At 35.7% G+C, this 22408-nt stretch overlaps 1 protein-coding gene across 2 annotated transcripts in view; it reads left to right on the top strand.

Annotated features, from left to right (window-relative positions):
* STAG1 (stromal antigen 1) overlaps positions 1-22408 on the top strand; it is a 366619-nt gene that overhangs the window by 30626 nt on the left and 313585 nt on the right. The gene's annotated exons all lie outside the window — the stretch shown is intronic.

Raw genomic sequence — 22408 nt, 5'->3', positions numbered from 1 at the left:
ATGTTACATTATGTTTTATGAATAAATTCTGTTATAATTATCTGGAGTTCTCAAATCCTTGTTTAATTAGGGAAAAGTCCATTTAAAAGGAAAGAAATAGTCACAGTTCATCTGTGTGAATTATACTGTAATCTGACTTTCCTAGATCATAAATTCTCTATCAGGGTTGGTTATAAAGTAGGCATATGCTTATAATTGTAAGGATTTATCACACACACACGTTTCAAAGATTCCGTGACACTCTACTACACATTCTTTTTTGGGGTGTTGGAGGAGTAAACTAAGTACCTAGGAATAGTAAAAATACCAATATGGTAAGCAGTGAAACTGTTGCCTATTAGTGTTTGATAGTTTATATTGGTTCCCCAACATTAACCTTTACTTTTATTTTTAAATTGAGGTGAAATTCACATAACATACAACTGACTACTGTAAAGTGTACAAATTCAGTGGCATTTAGTACATTCATACTCTTGTGCAACCACCACCTCTGTTTAGTTTCAAAATGTTTTCATCATACCAGAATAACACCCCATATCCATTAAGTAATCACTCCCCATTCCTCCCTGGACCCCTCAAAAATCAATCCTCTGGCAACCACCTGTCTGCTTTCTTTCTCTGTGGGTTTGCTTATTGTTGATATTTCGTATATATGGAATCATTTAATATGTGTCTGGCTTCTTTCATTTAGTATAATGTGTTCCAGGTTCATCCAAGTTGTAGCTTATATCAGTACTTATTCCTTTTTATGGCTGAGTAATGCTCCGTTGTATGCATATACCACAATTTGTTTATCCATTCATCTGATGAACATTTTGGCTGTTGTCAATAATGTTGCCATAAATATTTGTGTACAAATTTCTGTGTGAACGTGTTTTCATTTCTTTTGGGTATTTACCTAGGAGTGGAATTGGCTGGACCATATGTTTAATTCCTTGTTTAGCCTTTTGAGAAATTGCCAAACTGTTGTCAGCAGTGCCTGTGCCATTTTACATTTCCACCAGCAACGCAGGATTCTTACTGCTCCACGTCCTCACCAACACCTGTTATTTTTATTTTTTATGGTTTTGGTTAGGAAAAAAATGACTCTCTATTACCATAGCTTTGAAGTAAGTTTTGAAATTGGGATGTGTGAGCCCTCCACCTTTTTCTTTTTCAGTATTGTTTTGACTTTTGGGGCTGCTTGCAATTCCATATGAATTTGAGGATTGACTTTTCCATTTCCATACCCTAGTGGGTGTGAAGTAGCATCTTATTGTGGTTTTGCCTTGAATTTTCTTAATGACCAATGAAGTTGAATATTTTTCATGTGCTTGTTGGCCAATTGTATATCATCTTTGGAAAAATGTCTTTTCAAGGCCACTGCTCATTTTAAAAAATTGAATTTTTGGTCTTTTTTTTGTTGAGTTGAAATAATTCTTTCTATATTCTGAGTACTAGATCCTTATCAGATATATAACTTGCAGATATTTTCTCCCATTTTGTGAGTTGTCTTTTAACTCACTTGATAGTGTCCAAAGTTTTTACGTGTGATGAGGTACCATTAATCTATTTTTTCCTTTAAGTACTTGTGCTTTTGGTGTCACATCTAAGAGACCATTCCCAATTCCAAGATCATAGGTTACCCTCTGTTTTCTTCTAAGAGTTTTATAGTTTTAGCCCTTTTATTTAGGTCTTTGGTCTGTTTTGAATTGTTTTGTTATGGTGTGAGGTAAGAGACTAGATTCCTTCTGTTTCATGTGGATGTCAAATTATCCCCGCATCTTTTGTTGAAGAGACTGTTCCTTCCCCCGTTGAATTGTCTTGCACCCTTGTCAAAAATCAATTGACTGTAGATATATGGGTTTATTTCTGGACTCTCAGTTCTTTTCCATTGGTTTATATATCTGTCCTTATCCCAGTACCACAGTGTTTTGATTACAGTAGCTTTGTAGTAAGTTTTGAAATCAGAAAGTGTGAGCCCTCCACCTTTTTCTTTTTCAGTATTGTTTTGACTGTTTGCAGCCCCTTGCAATTCTAGATGAATTTGGGATTGATTTTTCCATTTCTCCTAAAAAGGCCATTGGAATTCTGATAAGGATTGCATTGAATCTGAAGATCGCTTTGGGGAGTATTGCTACCTAAGCAGTATTAAATAGTCTTCCAATCCATGAGCATGAATGCCTTTCCATTTAATTAAGTCGTCTTAATGTCTTTCACCAGTGTTTTGTGGTTTTCAGTTTACAAGTCTTTCACCCCCTTGCTTAAATTTATTCGTAAGTATTTTGTTTTTTTGATGTTATTGTAAATGGAATTCTTTTCTTAATTTCTTTTTCGGATTGTTTATTATGAATAGAAACAACTGATTTTTGTATGTTGATCTTGTACCGTGCATCTTGGCTCAGTTTGTTTATTAGCTTAGTGTTTTTGTGGATTCTTTGGGATAGTCTGTGTTATATAGGATAATGTCATGTGTAACTGCAGGTAGTTATACATCTTCCTTTCCAATATGGATGCCTTTTAATTCTTTTTCTTGCCTAATTGTTCAGGCTCAGACTTCCAGTACAATGTTAAATAGCAGTGGGTCTACTTGTCTTGTTCTTGATCCTAGGGAGAAAGCTTTTATTTTAGTTTTTCACAACTGAGTGTGATATTAGCTGTTGGTTTTTCATGAATTCCTTTTATCATGTTAAGGAAGCTCCCTTCTATTCCTAGTTTTCTGAAAGTTGTTTTTAGCATGAAAGGGTGTTGAACTTTGTCAGATGGTTTTTTTATGTGCCTGTTGAAATGATCACGTGGTGTTCTTTGCCTTTGTTCTGTTAATGTGGCTTATTACATTGATGATATTATGTTGAGCCATCCCTGCATTCCTGGGATAAATCTCACTTGGTCACGGTGTATAATCCTTTTAAAGTACTGTTGTATTTGGCTTGCTAATATCTTGTTGAGGATTTTTGCATGTATATTCATAAAGAATATTGGCCTATAGTTTTTTTTCTTTGTATCTTTGTCTGGCATTGGTATCAGGATAATGTTGCTCTCATAAAGTGTGATAGGAAATATTCCTTCCTCTTGGTAATTTTTGGAAGAATTTGATAGACTTGGTGTTAATTCTTTTTAAAATGTTTGGTAGAATTCACCAGTGAAGCCGTCTGGACCTGGGTTTTTCTTTGTTAGGAGGTTTTTGATTACTGATTCTCTTGTTATAAGTGTGTCGAGATTTTCTTTCTCTTCTTGAATTAGTTTTGGTAATTTCTCTGTTTTTAGGAGTTGTCCTTTTCATTTGGATTGTTTAATTTGTTGATGTACAGTTGTTCATGGTGTTCTCTTATAGTCCTTTTATTTTCTGTGGGATTGGTAGTAAGGTCCTCACTTTTATTTCTGATTTTAGTTATTTACATTTTGTCCATTTTGTCTTAATCTAGCTAAAGGTTTGTCAATTTTGTTGACCTTTTAAAGAACTATTGGTTTCATTGATTCTGTTGTTTTTCTAGTCTCTATTTTCTTTATCTCTGCTCTGTTCTTTATTATTTCCTTCTTTTTACTGGGTTTGGGTTTAGTTTACTCTTCTTTTTCTAGGTCCTTAAGGTATAAAATTAGGTTACTGATTTGAGATGGTTGTTCTTTTTGTTTTTTTTTTAAAGATTGGCTCTGAGCTAACATGTGTTGCCAATCTCCTCCCCTCCCTTTTTCTTCTTATTCTCCCCAAAGCCGCCCAGTACATAGTTGATTATTCTAGTTGTAGGTCCTTCTGGTTCTGCTATGTGGGATGCCATCTCAGCATGGCTTGATGAATGGTGCTAGGTCCATGCCCAGGATCCAAACTGGTGAAACCCTGGGTCGCTGAAGCAAAGCGCACGAACTTAACCACTCAGCCACGAGGCCAGCCCCAAGTTCTTTTTTAATGTAGACATTTACAGCTGTGAATTGTCTTCTGAGCACTGCTTTTGCCCTGTCCCAAGGTTTTGGTAAGTTGTGTTTTCATTTTCATTAGTCTCAAGTTATTTTCTAGTTTTCCTTGTGATTGATTCTTTCACATATTTCATGTTTAACGGAGGGTTTATGTTGCTAATTTCCCAGTTTTCTTTCTGTTATTGATTTCTAATTTCATTCCATTGTAGTCAGAGAAGAAACATTATGGATTTCATTCTGTTTAAGTTTATTGAGGATTGTTTTGTTGCCTAACATATGGTGTATACTGGACAATGTTCCATGTGTACTTGAGAAGAGTGTGTGTTCTACTCCTGTTGGATCGAGTGTCCTGCATATATCTCATGTCTAGTTGGTTTATAGTGGTGTTCGGGTCCTCTGTTTCCTTATTGATCTTCTGTCTAGCTGTTACAGCCATTATTGAAAGCGAGGTTTTAGAATTTCCAACTATTATTACACAACTGTCTATTTTCCTTGTCAGTTCTCAATGTTTGCATGTGTATTTTGAGAATTTTTGCTTGCTTATAATTATCTTCTTGACAAATCAACCCTTTTATCAATATACAGTGTCCTTCTTTGTCTTTTGTAACAATTTTTGACTTAAAATCTATTTTGTTTGCTGTTAGTATTGCTACTCCAGCTCTCTTTCAGTTACTATTTGCATGAAATATCTTTTGCCATCCTTTCGATTTCAAGCTATTTGTGTCTTTGAGTCTATAGTGAATCTCTTGTAAGAAGCATATAGTTGAATCATATTTTTTAAAATCAGTTTTACCAATCTATGTCTTTTAATTGGTGAGTTTAAACCTTTTACATTTAAAGTCATTATTGATAAGAATGTCTGCTGTTTTGCTGTTTGTATATGGTCACTGAAGTCTGTTAACTTCATGGTCAGCCAGTGACCTGATGGGTCGTTTAGTGCCTGGATCCAATAAAGAAAGGCAAAAGAAAAAAAGTGTTCTGTGTCTTAATTTCTCTGATAGATACTGCCAGGAAGCCACTTTAGCCCAATGGGGTTGTCCAGGCTCTGTGTTAGTCTCTCAATGATCTACCAGGCAGATCAAAATACACAATCCCACTTTTGGAGAGGCTAGGTCCTTATTGCTTACCTTGGCACCAGTAAGCTGCACCAGGAACACAGGGTGCTATACCTACGGGTTCCTGCCTCTAGGCTAGTGGGTGGGAGATGGTAACTCCTACAAAACTGCAGAACTTCACCAAAGTTTACCAGCTTTTTTCTTCATTAGGCACTCTTGTGGATACTGCAAGTGTTCGACTAGACTGTAGAGTTCTGGAATATTTGATTCTAATAGTTCTTGCCAGTTTAGTATTGTTTCAGTTGGAGGGACTGATTCTTGGAGATTTTTTCTTTGCCATCTTTTTTTTTCTTTTTCTGAGGATGATTTGCCCTGAGCTAACATCCATTATCAATCCTCCTCTTTTTTTGCTTAAGGAAGATTAGCCCTTAGCTAACATTCATGCCAGTCTTCCTCTCTTCACCATCTTTTATGATGTCACCTCAGCCTATACTTCTATATATTGATGTTTTATCTGAACACTTTGCTGGCCTAAAATCTGTGAAAGAACCTGAATAATTGAAGTGAATTTATAAGTTTAATTATAAGTGAATTTATAAGGTTATATTGCTGATTTAATTTAATAATCTAAATTAATTTGATATTGGTCAATATTGGTCAAATAATTTTAACAAGTAGTGATTTTTATTTTAAAAAATAAATGAAAAAGAATAACCAAATTAGTTTTGAATCAGTAATTAAAATCTAGTTTAATTTGTATAGTAAAACTGAGGGAAAGAAATAGCTCTTGATATTTTATGCTGTTAATTAGCAGACTTCATTTGAAGTTTCAGTGGGTAAAAAGAATGAATTTCTAAAATGATTCTCCCAACAGTAATAGCTACCTTTTAGTGAGTGGTTTCTGTATTTCTGGAACACTAGAAGATGCATTAGATGTTCTGTTTTAATCCTCAGAGCATCCCTGCTAGATAGATGTTTTCTTTATCTTTTTACTTGAGGAGATTGATGCTCAGAGAAGTTAACTGTATTTACATGGGCAAGGCAGGCATACCAGCTGTTAAGTGACAGAGATAGGAAGCAAGTTCAGGTCTTTCCAGCTCTTTGTACTTCAGTGAGCTCCTTTTGATTATGGGATACAATGCTGAAAAGGTAGGATGAACGCTACTTATTCTGTAGTGACACTTTTCCTATAATGAGATATTGTGTACTTATGTTTTCATTGAAGTAGAGGTTCTTTCTTAATAAGATTTTTTCTTTTTTTGGTGTGGAAGATTGGCCCTCAGCTAACGTCTGTGCCAGTCTTCCTCTATTTTGTATGTCGGATGCCACCACAGCATGGCTTGATGAGCAGCATGTAGGTCTGCGCCCAGGATCCGAACTTGTGAACCCTGTGCTGCCAAAGTGGAGTGCGCAAACTTAACCACCACGCCTCTGGGCCAGCCCAAGATGTTTTATGTATGTATACAGACATAGACGTTTGAAGATGGAATGGTGGTGGTGGTATGTCAGCTAGGGTTTAAATTTTAATCAGGAACCAAAAAGTTCAAGGATAAGAATCAGATTTTGCAAAAAGTCTATTTTAATATAATATTTTCCAGACTAATTAGACATTTTTAAAATAAAATATATTTAAAAGCTTTTGAAGATATGGTAACTCAAGATAAGGATTGTTATGTCTACTTAAAATATTTGAGATAGCACATTTGTGTCCTTTTAAATTGTTCTTGAGAGACCTGTGTTGATTTCTTGGTAGTAATTCTATTATAGATAACAGAATCATTGGCTCTTATATTCTGTGACTGGAAGGAATTTTTTTTCTCTTTTTAAAAAATTTGCACCTGAGCTAACATCTGTTGCCAATCTTCATTTTATTTTTCCCCTTTCTTCTTCGCCCCGAGTCCCCCAGTACATAATTGTATATTCTAGTTGTAGGTCCTTCTGGTTGTGCTATGTGGGATGCCGCCTCAGCATGGCCTGATGAGTGGTGCCATGTCTGCATCCAGGATCCGAACTGGCAAAACCAATATCAATTCTAGGCAGAGTTTTCTAGATGGAGAGGAAGAAACAACTTGGGAGGTATGACAAAAAGCAGAGGAGCTGATGGGACATTGTTACATTATAGGCATGTAGGGACTACATAGCACATCAGAGAAAGGGAAGAATAAGCTCTTCCTTTTCAACAATAGGGCAGTTTTGAATATTCTTAGTGAATTTATAGGCATTACCAGGCAAGGGAAAGAATAGAGGGCTGTAACATGGTAACAAGCATAGAATTTTGAAGGTGGTCATATGTAGGCATGACATGGCTACTTGGTGACCCTTTCTATTTCTTAGGATTAATCAAACCTATTTGCTATTAACTTCTTACCTTTTCCTCAGAATATACTTTTTTTTTTTTAAGAAAAATCTGGATGTAAAAACTTAGATTATGAGTCACAAGCTGTAGTAGTCATTTTGTATATTTTAATTCAGTGGTTGTTAATCTAGCGATTGGGGTTGTATTACATCAGAATTGTCTTGGGAGGCTTTTTGGAAAGCATATATCCATTTATGTTTCCCTCTGGTAAATCAGACTGTGAAAATATAGGGTCAGAGTAGAGAGGAAGATACTATATTTTCGAAAAAACTATCCAGGTGATTATTCTGCATCAGCTCCCTACCTACTCCCCCATAAAGGGATTGAAAAAAGAAAAGAAAAAAAGTCAAACTAAAATCTTTTGTCAAAGCCAGGAATTTTGGCAGGAGTCTGCTTGATCAAGAGAGCTTTAAAATAAGGATGAGTTTTAAAACATGTTTACTTAAAACTGAAACTGGATTGATGCTTTGGATAGGAGATTTGACACAGAATGATGTGTCTCAGAGGAGAACTTATACAATTATCTTTAGAAAAAAAATAGAAGGGGTCAGAGGTGAGTCATATAGCTAGACAGACAGAAGTCAAATTTGGGTAGCAAATGAACTACAAATGTTAGCAGAATGAGGAATGGCCTTTTTATTTAAAATCTTTTTAAGTTAAAGAATAAATTAAGCAAATATATGAGTGTCTACCGCCTGACAGGCTCTATTCTAGGTAAATCAGTGAACAAAGAAGGCAAAGATCCCTGTCCTAACGGAAATTACTTTTGAGTTTGGGGAGGAGGCCACAGTGTAAACAATAGGTAAACATAAGTAAGTAAATTGATGATAGGTGATAAGTAATCTTGTAAAAGAAAAAAGTAGAGCGCGGTAAGACAATTGAGAGTATTCGGAGGCAGGAGGTTGCAATTTTTATTAGAATGGTAAGAATAAACTTACTGAGAACCAAATACCTCTAAAAGGAGTAAATATCTGATGTAGATGTCTGGTGGTGAGCAAAGTTAGTTTTGCAGGTATTTGGTGGTGATGTCAGTGTGGGAAGTTGCTTAATACAAACCTGGAATTTGGGAAAGATTTCTAGGCTAGAGATACAAAATTGAGATCATCAGTTTAGATGATCTTTAAAGTTGTAAGACTAGATGGGATCATCTGCAGGGACTGAATATAGATATAGAAGGGCACTATGGGTTATTTTGTGCTAGGGTATGTACTCCAATCCTGAGTAGTTGGGGAGGAGAGGAGGATCCAGTAAAGTTGGTACCAGCAAAGGAGGACAGCTAGAAAGTAAGGTATTCTGGAAGCCAACAAATATTTTCAATTTTGGCTATGCTGCTGATAGATCAAGTGAAGATGAGGACTGAGTATTGACCATTGGGTTTAGCAACAAGGAGTTAATGATGATCTTGATTAGCTGTTTTGGTGGCATAGTGGGGAAAATGCCCTAAATGGGTTTAGGAGTGAATGGGATGAGAGTATGTTGGAAATAGCAAGTATAGACAGTACTTTTGAGCCACTTTGTTGCAAATGAGAGCAAAAAAAATAGGGTAGTATCTGGAGTAGGAAATGGGCTCTAGAGAAGGTTTTGAAGAGAAATTGAAAATGTGTTTCTCTACTGAGGTGGATGATCAAGTAGTGAGTGAAAAATTGATGTAGGAAAGATTGAGGAATTGTGGGATCACTTCTTTGACAAGGTAACTGGAGGGGAGGCACAGTATGTTGGGCTAGATGCTGGTGGGTGGGTAGATGTGAGGTTTTTAGTTTGTGGAAGTTTTTTGATGCTTTCAGTTTTCTCAGTGAAATGAGAAGCTCTGAGCAAAGATGGGAGATTTATTGTGGGATCGAAGAGAGATTTAATGTGGGTGAAATGATTGTCTGGGACAGTGGGAAAGTAAATACACATTTAATTTTTTTTTCAGAAGTATATAAAATAGAATTTGAGACTTCCCCATTCACTTTATTATCTGCCTCCCTTCCTAACAGGTAATACTGTTAATGGTTTTCTCTGTATCCTTCCCTATCCTTTTTTCTGGCTTACAAATGTTTGCTCATACATATATGTAATTAAAAACAAAATTTAACTGGGCTGTGTAAGGTTGAATAGTGGCCTCCCCCAAATATGTCCAAGTGCTCACCTCTGGAACCTGTGAATGTGAGTTCTGGAGAAAGGGTCTTTGCAGATATAATTAAGGATCTCAAGATAAGATTGTCTTAGTTTAGGGTGGGCACTAAATCTGATGACAAGTCTCCTTACAAGAGAAGATGCAGAGAAGCAGATCACTGAAGACAGCAGACACGGGAGAAGGTGACTGAAGATGGAGGCAAACATTGAATTAAGCAAGCCCCAAGCCAAGGAACACTTGGAACCTGCAGAAACCGGAAGAAGCAAGGAAGGATTTTCCTCTAGAGCCTTTGGAGGGAGCAGGGCCCTGCCTACACCTTGATTTTGGTTTTCTGGCCTCCAGATCTGTGAATAAGTTTCTGTTTTAAGTCAGCAAATTTGTGGTAATTTGTTATGGCAGTCCAAAGAAACTAATATAGGCTCATATTATGCATCTTGCTCTACAGCTTTTAACTTTTTATTGTGAGCATCTTTGATGTTACTGTGTATGGATAGATTCTTTCTTATATAGCAACTGCCTTGTATTTCCATAAGATGGATCTCTTATGCATGGCATGTCCATGCATGGTGTGGTATGGACGTTTAGCTGATTTCTAATTCCTAATCCTTCAGTAAACAATTTTGTTTTTAGATCTTTGTTGCTCAAGTATATTTCTATTAAATTCCTAGAAGAAATATGCCCTTCTAAAAAACTTTTGATTTATATTCCCACCTTCAGTGAGTGTTGTCAACACTGAATGTTAGAAATCTTTAATTTCTCTTATCTGATACATAAAGAATAGTATATTTCTGTTTTGTTTTGCTTTTTTCTAATTGCTAGTAAAATTAAATATTTTGTCATGCTTGACCATTTGTAAAGCTTCCTAAAAATGAAACTTATTGTTTAAAGGAAAATATGAAAGTTTAATAAACTTTAAGTGTATTTTTAAGAGACAAATGTATGATTTTCTTTTCTTTGCAAGGGATATTCATCTTCCTGTATTAGTTTAATCAAATTTAAGAATAAGCCTACTCAAACATAAAACGTTTAATAAAAAAAGGGCTTTGTAACCTTTGAAGACAAAAGTGAAACCTTGTGAGTGTAGTTTGACAGGTTGAATTTAAAATATCAGGTAGTCTTGCATAAATATTAACTTACGGAAAACTGGTACTTTGTGACCATTAGAAAACTGCTTTTGTCATAAAGTGCACCTCTTACCACTTAAAAATCATGAACTCTAGATACACCTTCTCACATCACTCTTCTTTGAACCATATTCCTAGATTTCTCATTTGCTTTTCTGTATTTCAAACTCAACTCTTGTATGTATGTAGATTTAATACCTGTAAGATACCTTTGTCTTTTGCTCACAACTTTGGGAAATAATCCTTTATATTTTCTTCAGGAAAATTATGGCTTAGTTTATCAATGGAAGTAGAGATACAAACCACGACATGAACCTTTCCTAATAAAAATCCTGTATCTTGTGAAAATCAAAGAAATCATCATAATGGTCTTAATTATCGAAATAAAATATATTCAGGGCATCTTAGATTGTTTTAAATGAAGAGAAATAAAGAAGAAGCACTTATTGCTCCTATAATAATAGATTTAACAGAAAATAAGGTTAGTGAATCAAATTGCCACATGATCCCCACTCTGAAATTAAGTAATGAATTACTTAATCAAGAAACTCCTATATAAACTACCCCTTCCAACACTGAGGATTTGATTCATCCCATGACTTTTCCTTTGACTAAGTCTCCTACTGTTATGATAGACTGATGGCTCTTGATTCATAGGTCTGTGAAAGATGGCCCAGATTCAGTATGCTCTGTCTGAACTTACTATTCTAATCGTTTAATTTAGAATACTCTGTAAGTTTTATGAGTTTTTTCAAATTTTGAATTTTTTTTCTTCCTGAGGAAGATTCACCCTGAGCTAACATCTGTTGTCAGTCTTCCTCTTTCTTTTTTGCTTGAGAAAGATTAACCCTAAGCTAACATCTGTGCCAGTCTTCCTCTATTTTTTGTATGTGGGTTTCTGCCACAGCATGGCTGACAAGTGGTGTGTAGATCCATGCCTGGGATCCGAACCCACAAACCCAGCTGCCAAAGTGCAGTGCGCAGAATTTTAACCACTACGCCATGGGGCCAGCCCCTTGAAAAATTTTTATATCTTCATTTGTATTTGCTTTTTCTTTCTTTCTTTACCAGAGGAAATAGGTGAAAAATGACAAATTGTCATAAAGTTAAGAAAGGCTAAACAACACTTTAGAAATGTGCATGATGAGGAAAGTCAACAGTATTCAGGAATGAAAGTGAATGAAAGAGTTTGCCTTTAAAGTTCTTGTCTTGTGGGATGTGAGCAGGGTTATGAAAGACACTGAAAAACATCGAAGGAAGTGAAGAGCATCAGGCCAATATAGTCAAGTGATGATGAGAAAATACTGTTGACTGATCTACATAGGAGCAATTTTTGATTAAGTGCATGAATAGGAAAAACTCTCCTGTACTTTTCCTCTGCTACAATGCTGAACACTCTGTGACCGGAGTGTGGCGTTTTCCCCTCATCAAGCAATTCCACGACACCAGCTGGGTATCCTATAATTTTAATCAATTGTGACAGTGTTTACCTGGAGTTAGCATCAGATCCCACAAGTTAAGGACTCAGTCCTGCAAGAGACCCCCCTCCCCCTGCCCCCAACCTGAATGCCTTCAGACACCAATAGCAAGTCTGGCTTGTTACTTGTGTTTCTAACCAATGGCTATAAATTGGAGGATCCCACGACTCCTTCCTTGGATTTGATTAATTAGCTAGAGTGGCTCATGGAACTCCAGAAAACAGTTTACTTCTTAGATTACGGGCTTATTATAAAATGATACAACTCAGGAGCAGACAAATGGAAGAGATTCGTAGGGCAAGGTATGGAGGAAGGGGTATGGTGCCCTCCCAGTACCTCCACATGTTCACCAACTCAGAAGCTCTCTGAACTTCGTCTTTTTGGGCTTTAATGGAGGCTTCATTAGGTAGGCATGATCGATTAAATTGTTGCCCATTGGTGATTAAGTCAATGTCCAGTCCCTCTCCTCTCCTCTCCTTAGAGGTCAGGGGATGGGGCTGAAAGGTCTAACCCTCTAATCACATGGTTGGTTCTCCTGGCAACCAGCCCCCATCCTTAGAGGCTTTCCAAAAATCACCTCAATAACATACACTCAGATGTGGCCTGAAAGAGGTTTGTTATGAATAACAAAAGACGCCTTTATTACTCTGGTCACTTAGGAAATTACAAGAGTTTTAGGAGCTTTGTGCCATGAAGACCAAATGTATATATTTCATATTATAAGTTTCATAATCACAGTGGATAAACAATCAGACAGAATCATTAAGTACTTGAATAAAGCAGTGATCTCAGCAAAGACATTATCTCCCTATAAAATGAAATAGGCTAGTAAGACATTAAAGGAAGACATTTATCTTTTTTAGTTTATTAAGATTTTATTTTTCCTCTTTCTCTCCAAAGCTCCCCCGGTACATAGTTGTATATTTTTAGTTGTTGGTCCTTCTAGTTGTGGCATGTGGAATGCCCCCTCAACTTGGCCTGATGAGTGGTGCCATGTCTGCGCGCAGGATCCCAACCGGCGAAACCCTGGGCTGCCAAAGCAGAGCATGCGAACTTAACCACTTGGCCATGGGGCTGGCCCTAAAGGAAGACGTTTTTAATAGGAGCAAAAGATGGTTTGATCTCTCCAGTAAGAACTGGTTAGGAAGTCTAAAGGCTATGAAAACTGTAAGCACCAGTGCACAAAATATTTTCTAAAATAGCTCAGTTCTGTTCACATGTTTAATGTGAACAAAATAGGAAACAATTTCTTGATTCTTGACTATAAAGCAGGTGTGGTTCAGTTGTTAGATACAGAAGCTCAGGAATAAAGATTTTTGCCTAAGAGTCTCCATGTGAACAGTATCTCTGCCAGCTTTTATTATTCTCAAACCTTCTAAAATGATCCCTCACAACAGGGGATTTTTACAAAGAGGGACCCCAGTTTTACAGGAAATTACATTTCCTGAAGCAGTGATTTTCTGTGCTTTACATAAGTTAAAATAAGAAGAAAACAAGAAAGTCTGTTCTCCACAAACTTGTTTACTATTTTGTGATATGAAACAGGATTCCAGGAGGTTGGAAAATTATACTTTTAGGAAATAAGGAATCATCTTAAGAAGAATTTGCGACTATTATTCCAGGAACCAGTGAGTCTTAAGGTGGAGGTCAGTCGCTGGTCTTTAAGATTACTCTAATAAAATAGCATTGAGAGGCAGGAGACTATAGGTTTAAGTCTTGGCTTTGTCACTTCTTTGATTTTTGGGCAAATCTATGTCACAGTGTCCTTCTTCTTTAAATTGGTAATGATGCCTGTTAACGTGGCTGAGAGAATTGTATCTGAAAGTGGTTAGTAAACTGTCAAATGATGTATACGTAAGGATGTTTTGTATATTCTACTTCTAAACATTGTAAATGGAGGGGCCCGCCGTGTGGCCGAATGGTTAAATTCGTGTGCTCTGCTTTGGTGGCCTAGGGTTTCGCCGGTTTGGATCCTGGGCGTGGACATGGCACCACTCATGAGGCCATGCTGAGGTGGCGTTCCACATACCACAACTAGAAGGACCCACAACTAAAAGAAAAAAATACACAGCTATGTACTGGGGGACTTTGGGGAGAAAAAGGAAAAAATAAAATCTTTAAAAAAGATTGTAAATGGAAAGCCAGGGAAAAAAGGAAAAAAAAATGTTTTAAAGTGGAGTCTTATAGTATTAAAATTTTAAACACAATTTTACTTCAGTTTTTAAGTTTTACAAAGAGTATTTAATGCTAAGATGAATTATGGCAAAAGTTGACAATTGGCTCAACTATCATTTGCTTTTCTTCAACAAATATGTTAAAAAATCTGAAACAGGACCTGTGTTAGTGCTAAATGTTTGATAATCATGGGGTTTTCTATAGTTATAATGTCTATTTCATTAAAAAAAAAATGACCCTGATGGGGCTGGCCCCGTGGCCGAGTGGTTAAGTTCGCACGCTTCGCTTTGGTGGCCTGGGGTTTCACTGGTTTGGATCCTGGGCGCAGACATGGCACTGCTCATCAGGCCATGCTGAGGCAGCGTCCCACATGCCACGACTAGAAGGACCCACAACTAAAATATACAACTATGTACTGGGGGTATTCGGGGAGAAAAAGCAGAAAAAAAAAAAAAAAGAAGATTGGCAACAGTTGTTAGCTCAGGTGCCAGTCTTTAGGGGAAAAAAAATGACCATGGGGTATCTGACTTGTGCTAAATGTATCTCATGTTTATCTATGTAAACACTTGTTGTTTAGGCCAGTTTCTATAAGTATATGTTTTAACTCCTCTATTAAACAAGATACACATGCAGGGAATGCACTCAGGCTGAGGTAATTTTGGTTTCTTCATTTTCTATTCCTCTTAGTTGCTTAACTCCAGATTTTAAAATGTCTGGGTTGTCTAGTTTCACAGAGTTCAAGTAGATGAAATTTATCAGTAATAAAAAAGTACAGTGCATTTTGGTAGTAGATGGTAGTTACTATTTGTGATTAAAAGTTTTGTTTTTTTCCCTCAACCAGAGGTCCTTAGGCTACTGACATTAGAAATGACTGGAGTGCTTGCTAAAAATCTGACTTCTGAGGCCCACCCAAGACTAATTGAGTCAAAAATCAGCCTTGGTTACACGTTGGAATTATCTGGAGAGTTGAGAAAATACTGGTGGCAGGACCCTACCTCCAGAGAATCTGATTTAATTGGTCTTGACTAATTGGCTAATGATTCTTCAACTGTATCAAAATGGAGATCGTTGGGCCCCAAACTGAGAGTTTGTGATTCAGTTGGTCAAGGTTAGGGCCTGAGATTTTGCAGTTCTAAAAAGTTCTCAGGTGACGCTGATGGTAGTCAAGGGATCACATTTTGAGAACTGTACTTTGACTGAACCACCTGTTTAATTTGTAGCATGTGTAATATTAAATGAGGAAACTCAAGTAGTTTACATACATTAAAATTTACCCTTTCATGAGTTTTGACAAATGCATCAGTTGTGCAACCGTCAACAGAATCAGAATATGGAAGAGTTCTAACAGTTCTCTCATGCCCCTCTGTGGTCGACCAACCCTTCATCCAACCCCAGCTCCTGGCAACCACTGATCTTTTTTCTCATATTATAGTTCTGCCTTTTGCAGAATGTCATATAAATGGAGTCATCCAGTATGTAACCTTTTGATTCTGGCTTCTTTTACTAAGTATAGTGCATTTGAGATTCATCCATGTTATTGCATTTATCAATACTTCTTTTCATTTCATTTTTTTGGTAAGAACAATTTAGGTTCACAGCAAAGTTGAGCTAAAAGTGCAGAGAGTTCACATATAGCCCCTAGTCCTATACATGCACAGCCTCCTTCACTAGCAACAGAGTAGTTCATTGGTTATAATCAATGAACCTATGTTGACATGTCATCATCACTCAAAGTCCATAGTTTACATTAGGGTTCATTCTTATTGTACATCCTCTGAGTTTTAACTAAAGTATAATGGCATGTATCCAGCATTATAATATCATACAGAAGTTTTGCTTCCGTAGAAATCTGTATTTTGCCTCTTTGTCCCTCCCAGCCCCCCAAACCCTGGCAACCACTGATCTTTTTACTGTCCTCCATAGTTTTGCCTTTTCCAGAATGCCATATAGTTGGAATCATATAGTATGTAGTGTTTTTATTTTGGCTTTTTTAACTTAGTAATGTGCATGTAAGCTTCCTCCATGTCTTTTCGTGACTTTATAGCTTATTTCTCTGTATTGCTGAGTAATACCACAGTTTATCACGTTCACCTGCTGAAGGACATCTTGGTTGCTTCCAAGTTTTAGCAGTTATGAATAAAGCTGCTATAAGCATCTGTGTGTAGGTTTTTATGAGCACATAAGTTTTCAGTTCAGTTGGATAACTTTCAAGGAGTGCTGTTGCTGGATTGTTTGGTAAGAGTATGTTTAGTTTTGTAAGAAACTGCAAAACTGTCTTCCAAGTGGCTGTACCATTTTGCCTTCCCGCCAGCAATATTAGAGAGTTTCTGTTACTCTACATTTTTGCCAGAATTTGATATTGTCACTGTTCTAGATTTTGGCCATTCTAATCTGTAGTGGTATATTGCTGTTTTGTATGATGTTGAATCTCTTTTCATATGCTTCTATGCCATCTTTGTATCTTTTTTGGTGAGGTGTCTGTTCAGCTCTTTTGCCCATTTTTTAATTGGATTGTTCATTTTTCCTCATGTTGAGTTTTGAGAGTTCTTTTTGGGGCCAGCCTGTTGGTGTAGTGGTTAAGTTTACCCGCTGTGCTTCCGTGGCCCAGGGTTCGCGGGTTTGGGTCCTGGGTGTGGACCTACACAGTGCTCATCAAGCCATGCTGTGGCAGCATCCCACATAAAATAGAGGAAGATTGGCACAGATGTTAGCTCAGCACCAGTCTTTCTCAAGCAAAAAGAGGAAGATTGGCAACAGATGTTAGCTTAGCAACAGTCTTCCTCAAGCAAAAAGAAGATTGGCGACAGATGTTAGCTCAGGGCCAATCTTCCTCAACAACAACAACAACAAAAAACAAGAAAAAGGAAAAAAGTTCTTTGTGTATTTTAGATAACAATCCTTTATCAGATATATTGTTTGAAAATATTTTCTCCCAGTCTGTGGCTTTGCTTATTCTCTTGATAGTTTCTTTTGCAGAGAAGTTTTTAATTTAAGTAAGTCCATCTTATCAAATGTTTCTTTCACAGATTGTGGTTTTGGTATTGTATCCAAAAAGCCAATCCCAAACCCAAGGTAACCTAGATTTTCTCCCGTGTTATCTTCTAAGAGTTGTATACTTTTTCAGTTTACATTAGGCCTGTGATCTACTTCGAGTTAATTTTTGTGTAGGGTGTAAGATCTGTGTCCAGATTAGTTTTTTTTTGCATGTGGATGTCCATTTGTTTCAGTACCATTTGTTGAAAAGACTTATCTTTTCTTCATTGTGTCGCCTTTGCTCTTTGGTCAAAGATAAGTTGACTATATGTGGGTCTGTTTCTGGGCTCTCTATACTGTTTTGTTAATCTAGTTGTCTATTCTTTTGCCAATGTCACACCATCTTGATTGCTGTAGATTCATAGTAAGTCTGAAAGTTGGGTAGTGTCAGTCTCCTGATTTTGTTCTTCTCTTTTAATATTGTGTGGTGGACACTTGGATTGCTTTGACATTTTGCTATTGTGAGTAATGCTGCTCTGAACTTGGGTGTACAGATACCTCTTCAGTACCCTGCTTTCAATTCTTTTGGGTATATACTCAGAAGAGGAATTGCTGGATCATTCATGTCTTCTTTAATTTCAGCAAAGTTTTGTAATTTTTAGTGTGCAAGGCTTTGCTTTCTGTGTTACACATTTTCTTATGTTTTTTATTCTTTTTGATAATATTAAAAGGAATTGTTTTCTTTTATTTTCAAATTGTTCATATTTAGTGTATGGAAACACAACTGATATTTGTGTGTCAATTTTTATATTATGCAGCTTTGCTAAATTTTTTTGTTAGTGCTGAAGTTTTTCTGTGTGAAATCTTTAGGATTTTCTACATATAATATCATGTCATCTACAAACAGAGAGAGTTTTACTTCTTTTCCAACTTGGATTCTGTTTATTGCTTTTTCTTGCCTAAGTGCTGTGGCTTCTAGTAGTTAGGACTTTTAGTAGTGTGTTGAATAGGAGTGGTGAGAGTAGGCATCCTTAACTCCCTCCAGATTTTAGAGAAAAGCTGTAAGGTTTTCACTGTTGAATATGATGTTAGCTATAGATTTTTCATATATGACCTTTATTATGTTGAGGTGGTTTCCTTCTATTTCAAGTTTGTTGAGTGTTTTTAAACATGAAAGGGTATTGAATTTTGTTAAATGATTTTTCTGCTTGGTTGGGATGATCATGTAATTTTTTTTGTCTTCATTCCTTTAATGCGGTATATAACATTGATATTCATGTGTTGAACCATCCTTGCTTTCTAGGAATTAATCTCATTTGGTTATGGTGTATAGTTCTTTTAATATGCTACTGAGTTCAATTTGCTAGTCTTTAGTTGAATCTTGGAACATTAAAAAAATTAATTTATTATTCTTTATATAATGCCAACCTTAATAAATGGCAGGGACTATGTTCATTTTTTAGGCAGAGTTTGTATGGCCTGGTATTTCAGTTCTTATTTATGACCTCATGCTTATAAAATGCCTTGTTTGGACGGTTACTGAGTTGAGTGAGTATATTGCTCCCCTAAGGCTACAGGCAGATCCATAATATAACAAGGATTTAATTTCACATATGAAAGCTGCTCATTTAAATCATACAATTAAATGTTGGTGGATTTGGTACAGTTTTCAGTTCTAGTATAAAAGATGCTATTCTGCAACTAGGGCAAAGGCAAGTTGTCACTTGTAGCATTCTAAATTATAATTCTCAGTTTAATATAATTTTACAAAGAGGTCGCAACTTTCAGTGATTTTGTTTTCCTCAGTATAATTCAATTGATATTTCACATTCCATATTTATATATTTTTATCACTATTTAAACGTTGTGTTAGAACAGCCATTGCTTGGTTTAGTTTATATATGTAATTCTTTTATCTTTATATTGAAAATTTATATCTTGATGTATCTGTTTAAAATTAAAAAATGTTTAGTGTATAATTTTATATAAAGACATAAATGAAGATTTATTCCTCTGTGCCATTCTTTTTGGCTTGGCTCTCAACTTTTCCTTCCCACTGCATCAGAGCTACCTTCACGCCATCCTAAATCTGTATAGATAGCATGGTATTATATATTACTCTCTATTTATCTCTCTGTTCATAGAATCTTATACAGATATTTGTATGCCCAATTACATATATAGGCTTGTTGTGATGATGAGTTAAAAAAAATGAGATTTATGCAACTATTTTCAATAATACCTCAGAGAAATCCCACATCTAGAGTGTAACTCTGCTGTCGGTCTAAGACATGACTAATTCTTATTTTTATGACTTCATATTGAATGCTTCATGGTGTGTTGTATAAAGTTTATTTAATCATTCTCACATTTATGGGAATATTCTGTTTCCAGTTCTTTGCCATTTTAAATATTGTTACATCCATGAATATATGTTCTTAGTTCCTGATGCTTTTATTTCTGTGGGATAGATTTCTGGAAGTAGAAATGCTGGGTTGAAGGGTTTTTATAATTTTTATTATAGTAGATTTGCCAAATTGCTTTCCACAAAAATTTTCTGCTGGTAATTTGTGAGAATATTCTTTCTCCTACATCTCTGCCAGAAATTTGGCTATAGCTTTTTAAGTATTTGCCAGTCTAATAGGTGTAATATTAGATCTCATTGTTAATTTTAATTTGAATTTCCCTGAGTACTAATGAGTTTAAGCATCTTTTCTTATATTTGTGAACATTTGGTTTTGCTCTTTTGTGAATTGTTCTTTTGATAATCCTACACTCAAATTCTATTTGAGTTGTTTGTCTTTTTCAAATTGTAAGAGCTCACTGTGTGTTAAAACATTAATATTTTGCTACCTGAATTGCAAATGTTTTTAATCTTTCCCCAATACAAAAAACTTTTAATTTTTGTATGATCTCTTTTTTTAGTTTTAAGTTGTGAATAAGATGTTGCCCAGACTCTTTTCTCATAAGATTTTTATTTTTTACAATTCACATTCATCTTGAGTTTGTTTTTGTACGTCTTATGACATTAGGGCATCCAATTTTTCTTCTAGAAGATTACCCACACTTTAAAAAAAATTTAAGCCCTCAGTTTCACATTAACTTGAGTTATTGACCTTATTTTATTCAAAATTTTCATTTTTATGATGCTTTTTCCCTCAGTTGTCTACTATTTTATTGATTTTTTTTCCTTCTATATCAATATTGTGTTAAGTTTTCTTTGACCATCCATGTTCTGATATTTGAGGGAGGTTCTAACTTACCCTTCTTTTTCATCTTTGGCTGGTTTTGCAGTGTTAGTTTTTTATGTATAATCATGATCATTTCTTCCTTAAAAATATAATAAAATAAAAGCCCTTAGGATTCTAATTTGAATTACATGAAATTTATTAATTAATATAGGGACAGCTGATACTTCTGATAGTGCTTTCCAAATAAGTTTCCAAATAAGGTAGCCTCTTAATAAGAATGTATAGTTTCTTTGTATTAGAGCCAAGTTATTTAATTTATTCAAAAGTATTAGATAGGTCTTTGTTCTCTGTTGTAATGAGAACATTTTAACCTCACTTCCATTTCTATGATTATTGTTTCTCCAGCATAAAAACGTGATTTTTCTATATTGCTCTTTTCTCCATCAACAGGTGAATGGATAAACAAGGTGTGGCATATTCATACAATGTAATATTATTTAGTTATAAAAAGAAATGAAGTGCTGATTCATGCTATAACATGGATGAACCTTAAAAAGATTATGCTAATTGAAAGAAGCCAGACTCCAAAGTTCATAGAATGTATGATTCCGTTTATATGAAATGTTCAGAATAGGCAAATACAGAGAGAGGAGCAGTAGGTTAGTGACTGTCAGAGGCTACAGATAGGGAGAATGAGGAGTTACTGCTAATGGGTATGGGATATCTTTTGGGGATGATGAAATGTTCTGGAATTAATAGTGGTGAAAATTATACAACCTTGTGAATAAACTAAAAACTACTGAATTGTGTATTTTAAAAGGGTGAATTTTATGGTATCTAAATTGTATCTCAATTTTAAAAAAAGAAATGGTGACTGTAATTGTATCAGTTAGGGTTGATTTGGTGTCAGATAACAGAAAACCAGACTGCACTGGCTTGATAAAATAGGACTTTATTTTTATTACAAAATTGCTAGTGTTGATTCACTTATACAGTGATAGCAGAAATAGGTGTCTCCATGATTAAATCTTGGCCTCTCTTTCATGTTTGCATGGCTCTTATGGCTCTAAGCGCTGGAAGATAGGGGAAGGGGAGGCAGCAATGACTGTACCAGGAACTCTAGAACAGTCTTCATGTCTCAATGGCTGGACTATGTTAAATGGTCACTCTTGGCCAGAAGTTGGTTGCAGGAAAAGATGGTGGTGGGGAAAACAAGTTGGGTCAGAAAGTTTCTGCCAGAGTGAGCTTTCTGGTCTAGCTCCTTATTTTGACTGTCATTTAATGTTTCATAGTTTAAAAGGATGTTTCTTGTTAGTTTCATAGTCTCAGTTGTATTTAAGTAGTTTTCCCAGTTTATTCAGTTTTTCCTTTTAAAATTCTCTACATTTTTAGGGGTTGTCTGTAGCATTCTGTTTATCTATATAAAGGCGAAGAGGGACCTAATTATTCAAGACTTAGCTTTTTTTTTAAGATTTTATTTTTTCCTCTTTCTCCCCAAAGCCCCCCGGTACACAGTTGTATATTTTTCGTTGTGGGTCCTTCTAGTTGTGGCATGTGGGACGCTGCCTCAGCGTGGTTTGATGAGCTGTGCCATGTCCACATCCAGGATCCGAACCAACGAAACACTGGGCCGCCTGCAGCAGAGCACGCGAACTTAACCACTCAGCCACGGGGCCAGCCCCGACTTAGCTTTGTTTTTAACAGCTTTATTGAATTAGAATGGACATACAGTAAAGTTACATATTTAAAATGTATAACTTATTAAATTTTGACATAGGTGTACACCTGTGAAAATATCAATCACCACAATCAAGATACTTTTTTAAAATGTCCTCTTTTTTTAAAAATTGAGATATAATTGAAATATAACATTATACCAGTTTAAGGTGTGCAGCATAATGATTCAGTAAATTTCTTGTGAAGTGCTCGCCACACATAGTTACAAATATTTTTTGTCTTATAAGAAATTTTAAGATTTACTCTTAGCAACTTTCAAATATACATACAGTATTATTAACTATAGTCACCATAACTGTACATTACATC

Source organism: Equus quagga, chromosome 1, assembly GCF_021613505.1.
Source record: "Equus quagga isolate Etosha38 chromosome 1, UCLA_HA_Equagga_1.0, whole genome shotgun sequence".
Taxonomy (NCBI): domain Eukaryota; kingdom Metazoa; phylum Chordata; class Mammalia; order Perissodactyla; family Equidae; genus Equus; species Equus quagga.
The sequence above is the reverse complement of the archived record's forward strand: the minus strand, read 5'-3'. Positions and strand labels throughout refer to the sequence as shown.